The sequence below is a fragment of the Halyomorpha halys genome, unplaced genomic scaffold (genome assembly GCF_000696795.3).
Source record: "Halyomorpha halys isolate HHAL.00 unplaced genomic scaffold, Hhal_1.1 Scaffold2135.1, whole genome shotgun sequence".
Classification (NCBI taxonomy): Eukaryota; Metazoa; Arthropoda; class Insecta; order Hemiptera; family Pentatomidae; genus Halyomorpha; species Halyomorpha halys.
In genome coordinates, this window is record NW_027111678.1 from 48,780 (window position 1) to 61,431 (window position 12,652).

At 30.5% G+C, this 12,652-nt stretch overlaps 1 long non-coding RNA gene across 1 annotated transcript in view; it reads left to right on the plus strand.

Moving 5' to 3' along the window:
* LOC106691180 (uncharacterized) overlaps positions 1 to 1,120 on the plus strand; it is a 2,747-nt gene extending 1,627 nt beyond the window's left edge. The window contains exon 3 of the long non-coding RNA XR_001344744.2: positions 986 to 1,120. This is a non-coding gene — a long non-coding RNA (uncharacterized lncRNA). The remainder of the gene's footprint in view (positions 1 to 985) is intronic.
* Positions 1,121 to 12,652: the final 11,532 nt, after the last annotated feature.

The following is a 12,652-nucleotide window of genomic DNA, read 5'->3' on the forward strand; positions in this document are numbered from 1 at the left end:
AGTTTATAATGGAAGGAGTGATATCTGGTTCGGGCTAGATCGGTTACATAGGGAACATTAAGGTCTTTATGTATGATTTTATTTGTGACAAAGTAAGAAGCATTGAGGATTTCACGAAGGATTTTGGATTGTAAAGATTGAATACAAGAGGAATTCGAAGGTTTAGTGGAGCCCCAAAGCTCAACGCCGTACATCCAGATAGGCCTTATATCACGTAAATCTGTCTTTTGTAATGAATTGGAAGTTTGACCGTTTGTCGAGTAAGTGTTGTAATAGTCGAAATCGACGAGCAGTTTCCTGTCTTTTCAGTCTTGTGTGAGGATTCCAGGTTAATCGTTTGTCCAAATGTAGTCTAAGGTAGCGGATCTGTTCGACAGGGGTAAGATTAACATTATTAATTTTAATAATCAAAGTGATTTGATGGGATTTGTTGGAATTTATCTTAATCCCCCAATTGCGACACCCTTCTTCGAGGGCTGTGATGAGGGACTGGAGAGTTTGGGATACAATTAATGCGTTATTATTAACAGCAAGCACACATGTGTCATCGGCATACGTGGTGAGGATAGTGTTAGGATTGGTTTGAATGTCAGCTGTCAATGTACATTTAAATAGTCTTTATTGAAACAGTCTGAGAAGGCTGACCTTTAAAGCACAAATAATTTTGTTTATTTTTAAAAAGTTTGTTTATTTATGAAATTAAAAGTATAAATAGTTATAGATTTTCATGGAACTAAACATCAGAAAGGTTCATATTCATCAACTGAATATAACCTAAGGATTTTTTTTTTTAAAAATCCGATAATTCTTCGTATCCTATTACAATAGTTTATTCCTATTGACAGTACAATGTGACGATGATGTAGTGGCCCTTCCCCCCCCCCAAACAGGTAGGCCCCGGATTGTTAGAGGCTGAGTGAGGCTCAAGAGGTTCGTTCCTCTGGACCCCAGTACACGCTCTAGTAAACAGAAATAATTTTTTCAGCTTCCAGTCTGTTCAGAGACCACTTCCAGCACTAGTAAGGGTTTACCCGAATGGTTTCAAAGGACAATGCCAAAATGTTCGAAACACACAACATCCGACCAGTGGACGACATCACTAAAAGAAAATATAACAAGCTTGTATATATTTTTGAGGTTAGAGAACTTCAAAAGGTGAATAAAATCTATTTATATAGATATTATATAAATATAATATATTATGGGACACTGGAAGATTATTGATTGACCGTGTGTATAGATGAATGGAATATGGTCCGGGTGTGATAAAAAAAAAAAACCCATTAGTAGGTAATTATACTATTTTATTGAGCCAACGTTTCGCCCCACGTTGCAGGGCTTCGTCAGGGCTAAAAAAGATACAAATACTATAGTTACAAAATGGAAAAAAAAAGAAAAGAAAAAACATAAGTGTATAAACTATATGTATAAAAAACATAACAGGGGTATAAAATGTAAAAAAATAAGATATAATAAGAAAAATTAAAGGTTGTAAATAGTAAATGAAAAGGGTAATAGTAACAGATAGATAAGAGAAGAAATATTAACGAAAGTACAAATAAAGAGATGAAAAAAGAAAAAAAAAATTACAAATCAAATGAGACAGAATGCATACCTGTTTTGACGGCAGTCAAAAACAAACTGACAGTTGGTATTGGGAGGAGTGGGGACGGCAGATATGCCACAATAACGAAAATAATTGTAAAGTAAACATAGTAAAAAAGTATTTAAATTAGGTGAACAATAAATGGTTATATACATAATAGGGGGAAAGAATTATTTAAAAAAACAAAACAAAAAAAAACAGATAGAAAAACAAAGGAAAAGTAAAGTATAAAATAATGGGATACAATGTGTGCAAGTAATTAAGAAACAAAATATACCAAATGAGCGGGGATATAGAGATATGTAAATATATAATAGTAAATTAATAATAAAGTAATTAATATAAGAAGATAACACTTGAGAAGATAACACATGAATATAAATTAAAAGATAGATACATAAATATAAATGAAACAGGAAGGACAGTAAATATAAAAATAAAACATAAAATAAAATAAAAAAATATATAAATAAATAAATAAATAAAAATAAATAAATGTGAGAATTTAGAAAAAAAAGAATAAAAGATATGACAAGAAAATGGGCTTCTGAAATGCAGAAAAAAGTGAAAAAAAAAAAAATTTTGACCGCACCCAGACCATATTCCATTCTTCAATAATATATTATATTTTTCTTCAATATTGTATAACGTTTCGGAGCAATTGTTCCATATTCATGCACCTTTACAATCCTATAAATAATTAATTTTTATCAACAATTCTCATCCATGTTACATATGAGTATTTGTAATTGTTTTCTTAGTTTGTTATTGTTTCGTGAAAATTGTTTTCTGTAGCCATGAGTCAACCCTGTGAGTTCCAGAGCCTTCCTGGGTTCCACCCAGCCTCCAAAATTGGATACCCTTAATTGGGTAAAAATCAAAAATGTCGAGCGTGATTCTGTCCAAAGCACTTGACTCTTCATGAGTTTTAGCAGTTATAACCACAAATTTTGATCTATCCTTAGTTATATATTGATCGTTTATACTTGCCCACGCTCAGCGAAGAACGGGGTGAGTTAAAGGAAAATAATAATAAAAAAAAAAAATAAATAAGTATAATCGCCAAAAAGAAAAAAAGACAAAACAATGAAGAATAAATTGCTCCTTAGGCGCCACGTTATTTTTTCATTGGAAATAACGAAAACCCCGAAACAATATGCCCATAATATACCCTTATATAAATAATAATCGAATTATAACCACTGGCAAATACCTTAACAGGTAGATAACAGAAAACTTAGGGGTGTTATCTTCCACCTTAATTGAATTAGTTGAATTATCGAAATATTAGTAAACTTAACAAAAAACGTAGGTAAAATTAACAAGTTGAAAGCAGTGTACATGTATAAGAATGAACAGAAGAACTATATGTACAAAAGTGTATTGATAAGAAGAAATATATGTACACAGAATTAAAAATAAAATAAAATAATTCATATCAATTAATAAAACAATGAGAACTTATAGGTTGACTTAACTTTAATTTAAATGATTAATCTTATCAACTATTATTTACATTACTGCACAAGGTGATATTATGATACATAATGATACATAAAATACTTTATGTAATGATACAGAAAGTGAATATAAAAGTGATATTAAAATAAAATTTAGTTCGAACCCCACGTAGTCTTTGGGTGTACTCTTGGCAGAACACAAGGTTGTCTGATATTTCCTTTCCGGTCACCGTATCACCAGAATTATAGAGATATAATCTCTAACGATGTAATGCCACAACTCTCCTATCCAGGACGTGCTGAAGATTCCCCTTCACCAAACCAAAGCCCACTCGTCTAAACATATCGCTCGTGTTTTTGTTTTTCCCCATACTCCCTTTTTTCTACGCAGATATCGCCAGTGTTTTTAATCTTACCATGGAAAACGTAACATGGTACAGATTTTAATTTATTTTTTTTTTTTTATATTTTCAATTCCGCAGTTAAAAGAAGAACGATGAAAATTCCATTTACTTCCACAAAATGATGAAGTTTCCTAATAAAATAAAAAAGAAAAATATTGTGGAACAATATTGCAGATGACGATCAGTAAGATTGAAGAACAGCAATCAGAGAGAGTGATTACATTGGTGTATAAGGCAATATCAAGCTTCAGTTAATTATTGTCATGTTTTCAATTACCAAGAGTAATTACAAATTAACTGAACTTAACTATTTCATACAAGTTTGATTTTTATCTCAATTTTCAGATTTAAAATAAATAATTAATTCCTAAATAAGGTTTATAATTTGATTGAATATGTGGAGATATAATGTTTCTTAGCTTCTTTTAAACTTGTTCACATACATAGATTAGTATATTACCATTAATTCATACCATCCGTATTTCTTTTTATTGGGCTATATGCCAGGATAAAGTCAACTAACTCCGGGTGGTCATTTGATCTCGAGGACAACAAAAACCTCTGCTTGACCCATGTCCGATTCTCAGCCATAAAGGCGGAATCTCAGTGTTTGTGCTTTTCTCTGAATGAAACAACTTTTCTTTAGAAATAGTCACATATCCTAAGTTATTGGTTTAATTGAAAAATTAATAAAGTTATTAAGCTTATTAAATTGGCTTAAAGCATATGATCTTCTCATTATCTAAACTAATTTTATAAAAGGTTACAATGATTGGTTTTTATACAAATGTAGATATGCTCAATTTTTATTTTCATCCTACAGTCTAATTTTTCTGGCCTAATCTTTGCAAATTTGGAATTGCAGAATTGAGCCTTGGTTCTCCACTAAACCATCAAATTCCTCATGTATCCAATACTTAAAATTCAAAATCCTTCCCACAATCCACGATGCTGATTATTACGTCTCAAAAAAACTCATCCATTAGTTTATTAGTAGACTGGACCACCCAAAACCTTTACTTCTTAATATCTCATTCTCGACAATCTCTGATAAAACTCTGTGGTGTCTGATTGAAAGCAATGCTTGAAGTACCACCGCTAGGTGGTTCTTTCCCAAGATTATCATGTTTTCTGAAACATTTATCAAATTTATTTATTTATTTATTTTTTATACAGTTGTAAATTTTAATAAAAAATACTATTTTTTACCTCAACTTTTATATGACTTATTTTCGTACTACTGCATTACAAATGGATTTCCATTCCATGCTTCCTTTACCTTAGATAACCGAAGATGGGCAACGATAAATATTGATTTAACTTATATTACCTGCTGAGCTGTTTCGGTTAGATAACAATTAAGTATTCGTTTAGGAACGTAATAAACATAACCAAAGGAGGCTAAAACGATCGCATATGGGATCGTAAACCACTCCGTATCGAATCGAACACACACAGATTGTATTTATTAATTTATTTATTATTAACTCTAGAGTGCGTGAAGATAAATTAAACCTCGGCCACTAATACCGAGCCATTAAAATAACATTATGTGGCCCCTATAATAAAATTAAATGAGAAAGGAAGAAGCCGCGTATTTACAGGTGAGGTCCATCTTTATTGGTCTCTGGAGCGATAAAGTTTATTACAGCTCCAACAAAGAATGATAATGGAATATCCTTGTAGGATTGTTGTGATGATGATGTTTAACTTTGCAAGGAAATCTGTTCATTGATAACGGACGGACTTTACAATAGTTGGTATTATAGTAATTGGCTCCTAATGCAAAGTCTACCAAAAAAAGAGAGAGAGAGAGAGAGAGAGAGAGAGAGAGAGAGAGAGAGAGAGAGAGAGAGAGTAGCTGTAATTACATACTTAAGACAGGTAAAACGAATGTTAAAGCCATTAGCTGGATATTATCCTCATTTAAACAGCTTTATATGGTTTAAATACCAAATTAAAAAAAAAAACTCTCTCCAAAGTACCATTAGTTTTTTATTTTAGAAGAAAATAGTAAACCGTACGAAGTGGATTTTAGGAAGATAGTCCGTGTGGCGGTCATAGAGGTTCCGAAATAGTAGAGAAAAATATTTATCGATAATCAACGTTTCGCACCACTTTGCAGGGTTTCGTCAGGGCTATATGAAAACAGCATACGAATATTGTAAGAAGTAACAGAACATTAAAATAAGTATACAGAGAAAATAAGAAAATATGTAAAAAAAAAAAGTTTTTTTAAAAAATATATAACAGAAATAATAATAAGCATAAGTTAAGGTAGTATAATAGGTGCTAATAGTATAATAGGTGCTAATAGTATAATAGGTGTTAATAGTATAATAGGTGGGTTAGAAACTAGTTACTAATAAATACAGCTAATTGTGATAGAATTATAAACACAGAAATAGAGTAATAAACTGTAAAATAACAAACAAAAAAGAAACAACACTCTATTACATATTTTATAATTTGCTTTATATATTTATTTTAATATTCTGTTACTTCTTAAAATGTTTTTATCCTGCTTTCATTTAGCCCAGATTAAGCCTTGCAGAGTGTGGCCAAACGTTCGTAAACAATAAATAGTTTTTTAATTTGTAATATTTATGTAATAAAAATTGGATAAATATAAATTATTAAATAATTATTTTTTTTTTTTAGAATAGAAAACGGAATATAGACCGACTGAGAAATCTGAAACAATTTCACCCAACCCATTATCAAGTTCAAGTTTATCAAGATCCTGCTACGAATTAACTATGAACGCTCAGAGTTTAGTTTTATATATAACTTGGTTTTATATATAGTTTTTTTTTTTTTTTTGAAGATTAGATTTTTTCTATTATTTGAAAATAATACCAGCGATTTTTTCAGTTGGCCTCTATTTATACATTACATTCTTTTATAGTTCATCATAATCCATTGTTTTTATTACAGCTAACAATGGAATATGGTTATTGTTTTTTTATAATAATCAAAATGAAAGATACTTTATAGGAAGAGTTTTTGAAAATTTTTCATTTTATCTCTATCAGGCGATTTCAATAAGGATAAATCCTAGCTAATATTTAGTTTAATCAATGTTATTTTATGTATTTTGGATAAAATTCTAGAAACGTGTAAATTACATTTATTAATATTTTGGAGATTTGGCTATTTGGGCTCAAGGGACCTTCAGATTGGACTTTTTTTAAGACCGAAATACGTCCTCTTCCTGTATACTTCATATGGTAAAATTGTATTGAGGACGAATATTATCATTCAAATTAATAGCAATATTAAACCCTCCTTCATAATATCTAGTCCTACCCGATCAACTTGGTACGCCTAAGTCTAGTGTCTATCGGCCTTTTGTTAATACCTCCATCGTTCTAGTACAAGAGCCGCCAAGAAAAAAATGCAGTTATCTCATCCCAGTTTTTGATTACTCTAATGAAAACTATGTATAATTAATAGTAAAAATTAATGAGTCTGCCAAGTAAAGGTAGGGGAAATAAAAAATGGCGGCTGTTTAAAAACCTTAAAAAAACATTAATTTTTCATTCGGAGCTCTATATCTTAAAAACTACCAACAGCACTAGGAAATCTAAGAGAACATTATTTAAAGAAGAGTAAATGTGCTGAAATATTAGCCCTAAAAGTGCTATTTACATCCAATAGTTCTCGAGACATAGCTTTTTAAAAAGCAAAATGTATTAAAAATCTACTGAATTGAGATTAGTAGTTAGTTAATTTATTTTGAGAAATCTATATCTCAGGAACTGTGTGACGTACAGATGTCTATTAAATAAAGATGTTTATGACTTTTTCCTTCGTAGGAATAGTAGTTTTCGTGATATTGCTAAAATAAGTTGATATTCTTTTGTTTGTATATATTTTAAGAAAGGTTTTTTTATTTTATTTTATTATTATTTTTTTTTTACTTATCTATTTTATTATTTTATTTTTTTTTATTTTAGTATGTATGAGATCATTCATCAATATTACCTATTGCCCACAACTGTGTGGCAGATTGTAATATCTATCAATAAATAAATCTATCAATTTCAAAAAAAATAAAATAAGTTGATTTATAGTTGTTAGGACAATAAGTTTGATTTATCAAAAACTTTCAGAAACCATTGGACGTACAGATGTCTGCCAGCCCTCAAATTAAAGCTAGTTAAATTTACTACAAAATAGTTAATTATGTTTATCTTTGTAGGAGTGGTAGTTTTATGATATTTGACAAAATAAACTCACAAAATGTTGATTTCTAGTTGTTCATATGAAATGTCGGATTTTTGAAAAAAATATATCTCTAGATCCATAAGACGCACATATGTCTGCCAACACTCAAAATAAAGGAAATTTAACTTACTATAAAGTAGTTTATGACACTTAACTTTGTAAGGGTATTAGTTTTAAGGATATTTGCATATGAATATAAATTAGGCAATCGAAAAATGTCCGAACAACTATAAATCAATTTATTTTATTGAATTTCATGTAAACTATTACTCCTACGAAGATAGACATTGTAAACTACTTTATAGCTCATTAAACTAGCTTTAATTTGAGTTCTAATAGACATCTGTACGTCAAATGGATTTAAAGATATACATTTTTCAAAATAAATTCACTAACTACTGATCTTTCGGTAAGTCCCATACAACATTTTTATGAAATGTTGCTTTTTAAAAAGCTATATCTCGAAAAATATTTAACGTAAATAACTCTATTAGGGCTCATATTGTAGCAAATTTACTCTTCTTTAAATGACGTTCTCTTAGGTTTTCTTGTGTTGTTACTACTTATTACTTATTACTGTTTTTAAGATATAGAGCTTCTAATGAAAAATTACTTTTTTTATCGCTTTAAAACAACTGTTATTTTTTATTCCCCCTACCTATACTTGGCCGACTCATGAATTTTGACTATTAATTATACATAGTTTTCATTAATGTAATCAAAAATTGAGGTGAGATAACTGCCTTTTTTCTCCTCTTGGGCTCTTGTACAATTCCCTTCTATACTATAACACTCAAAAAGATAACGAGGGCTCATCACTCATATATGTATGATTTACCCATCATTTACTATATAAATCTTTTATTTTGGCCTGATGTCGTATGTCGTCGCGTTCATTAAAATATTTAATATTATAGAAACTATATTACAAATGTTTGGACGATTGTATAAATGATAAAAAAGTAACTTTTTGTTAAAAATGTTATTCTTCTCTGTCATAGGAACACAAAATATTTCTATATATTCTAAGCTCTGTATCATAATATTTTTTTTTATATTACTTTCTGATTTATTTATAGACAATGATAATATGCATCATAGATCTAATTCACACCATCTTTACAAATACATAAATTAAATTAATAAAAACTTGCAATACTAACTAACAAATAAATAAAAATTATATTTATAAATAAATACAAGTATACAAACTATGGGTCTTCCGTGGCTTAGGTGCTTGAAACGAAGGTCTTGGGAACCTGAGAAATGCAGGGGCGCCGGTTTGAATCAGGTCCGGGAGATCGACTTTTTTCATTACTGTGGCGGTCCTACGAAATATAAAGATGATGACTCACCACCATGATTATACTAGGTTGGTTACCTCTGGGTAACTCCCCCCCCCCCCAAATGTAAGAAATAACCAGGGTCATTTTGTATCATAAAAATAATGATTCAAACTACCTCTACTTCTCTTTGTTTCATTCTTACAAAGACCCTGTTCTCATAGAGCATAACTGTAACAACAGATAAAGATACTGACTTTATCTGAAATAATTTTCGTTAAATTAATTTAAATATTACTATAACAGTAAATTAGATGTAAGTAGATAAAAACTGATAGCAAAATGATATTCTTTATCAACTGATAGGTGGTGATGAGCAGCGACACGTCTAGCTTGGATAAGGTGATAAAAACAGCCACAGGGAGCGCTAGCATCAACGCGATCTTCAGGTTGGCTCTAACTTTAAGAAGAGTTTTCGTTTGTTATCTGTTTAAGTTGATTAACAACAAGTTGCAGTGAGTAAACAAAGCTATATTGATAACTGCTTTTCAGCTATTTATTAAGTGCAATTAAGACTTAAGCAATTAGAAATGTGTTGAAGTCTGGATGGCGGCGTTAAATAGTACTATTCAATGTGGCCGCTGGTCTTGATAACTATTCCATGTTTTGGTTTATTTATATAATATTTAGAGTAAAAAAAATAATAACTTATCAGGTTTAGTTTTTTTTTTTTACCATTATGTATAATTATAACTGTAAATGAAATATAATAAAAAAAAAATGAAAAAGTTATGGTACAGGAAAAGAATAATAATGAAAAAAGGAGCGTCCGGCTCCTGAAGAGGTGCGGTTCGAATTCAGCCTGGGAAGATTGATTTATAAACATCGAAGCAGACCAGAAGGCTGCACCTCTACCTCCAAGGTCTACCTACTCAAGTATGTGTACATAAGGGGGAGGAAAATACAAAAAAAGCCAGAAATATAAAATAATAAATTGTATTTAGACTAACTGGTACCATCTGAAGACCAAATTTAAAAGGTCCCATTTTTATTGTCATAGTAATGAAAATCTAGTATGTTGCGCCACCAGAGATGAGAAAAAAATAGCTTCGAGTATAGTTGAAACTAATAGCTAAAATTGCCATGGATACGACCCTTATTCATGAATGATTCATTCATAAATAAATATCATATCCATGAGAATATTAGTTATTAGTTTCATGGTTGCCCAACTCTGCTATCAACTCAACTTACGTCCCCGTATTTTGTGTAGGTAGGTGGGCTTTTTTTTTAAGTTATCACTATTTTTGAGATTTTCGAAACAAAAAAGCCTAAAGACTAGGAAACTCGAAAATTTATAACAAGAAATATTTATTTTTCTGTTGTAATAAAAATTCGTATTTTTAATTCGTATTAGGATTTTTAAAAGTGGGAATGACGAATTTAAATTTCGTTCCTGCCAACAATACCACAGTTTGACAAAAGATAACGAAACCGAAATGCAATCAGGAAAGTTAGGGTGGTCTCAGCTTTAAAATCGGATATTTTCATTTTTTCACAAAATTATATATTTGGTATTTATCTATTTTTTACTATTGCCAGATCTATTTGTTTTTTCACATAAACAAAATTGAAGTTAGGTTGTAGGAAGATAATAAGATGGCGGTGAATAGATGTATCAAAATAGTAAAAAAAAAAAAAAAAACTATAAACATTTTAGAATTGACAAAACATTAAAATAAAAACATTTCAAAAAAATTATGTTCATAAAGTATACAAAAAAAAAATAATAATAACAATATAAAGTATACATGTAGGTAGACTGGAAACAAGATTCTAATATGTTATTAATAAATGTAACAGGTGCGATATATGTCCTGAATATAAATCAAGACAAAGGGATTGTAGTAGATTATTCATTAAAATATAAATGTTCCGGGTAACCTACAGTAACCGAAAGGTTGAATTGGAGGGGCTGCCATAATGTAGGCAATACTAGCGCCCCATGTGGCCAACAGTCAAAACACACCTCCTCCAGTGCTCTCTGTGGTGAGGAGAAGTTACCCAGGCTGAGAGAGATCCATTTTGTTTTCTGCCAGAAGCAGTAAATTCTTCTTTGTTCACTTATCAGTAAAATCAACCACGAGTGAGATTTATTGGAGTGGTTCCTAGCAGCGGAGAGAGAGGCATAGGAATGCGGTTAGAACAAAGGAATCATGGAGTAAGTCCACCCAGTTGAATATAGTTAACCTCCACTTCATCATCAACCACCTCATAATATATACAGTTTTTCATAGCCCAGTCATTCAAAATTGATAACCTTTTTTAACCATAAATGTTTTATTTCGGCCACCCCCTACACCACTAGTAACTAATATAATAGAATTTTATTTTCATTCAATCATGTTTTATTTTTCAATTATACAGTCCACCTAAGAACCAACAAGCCAATCCAAAGTGAATGTGTGCCTGGCATTTAGTTAAAGGTATACTTCAAACAATAAATATGATTAACGGTAAGGTATTGTAATATTCATAAGATATTACAAGAGCATAAGAGTAGTCATCTGTCCCTTTTCTCTCAGTTGTCATTTGTACTACAATAAGACAGGCGATTACCGTTATGTTCATTGTTTATGTTTATAATTTTTTTTTAATATACCTCTTTTACATATATTATATTTATTACATATTAATACATACTATACAACATCTATACTATACCTACTTCACCTATCCGTTCAACCTTTTACACCTTTAGCATATTTATATTTTAATGAATAGTCTCTTACAATCTATTTGTTCAGATATACATTTAAAACTTCTATCACTCCCTGTTATATTTATTAATAACTTATTAGTAACTTGTTTCCTGTCTACCTACATGTATACTTCCTTATATTGTTGTTATTATTTCATTTTATACACTTTATAAACATAATTGTATTGAAGTATTTTTATTGTAATGCCATATTAGCGCTAAGATTTCTGTAGTATGATCTTTCATTTAGCCCTGACGAAGCCCTGCAAAGTAGGGCGAAGCATTAGTTAACAATAAATAGTTTTCTTTTACTATTTTGATACCTTTATTGACCGCAACCTGAAATATCTTTCTACAAATTAAAGATACTTTGGGAAATGATTTTTATTTTTTTAATTCAGCTTTAAGCCTTGTCAGACTATTTCAATGAGAATAAAACCCAGCTGATCATCAAAGACCATTTAATTCTACATTGATATGCTGAGTGTGATCAAAATCATTATAGATTAAATCGAATAAATGTGAATAATCGTTTACATGAAGTTGTACCTCCGGGAACTTGATTTTATTGAAAAGTAGCTGTTACATCCCAAGCATAAAACCACCTTAAATTGAAATTTCTATTTCGTACGAGTTTTTGTTTTTGAACTTGGCTAATAGGTACCTCAAATCATGTAATTTAATTCACAATTATTCACTATTACAATACATTTCCCTACTACATATTCCATACATATGTGAGTGAAGGTAAAAGCTAGAAGTTAAAGGGGCCTCTACATGTTGGCCAAGCCATGGCGAACTCAGACATGCACGAGCATGTGGATGGGTGGCTTGTACGAGTTGGCCTAAGCTCGTTGCCGATCTGTCGAGAGTCGGTTTTTTGGACACAGATCAAAGGGGTTCGTGAG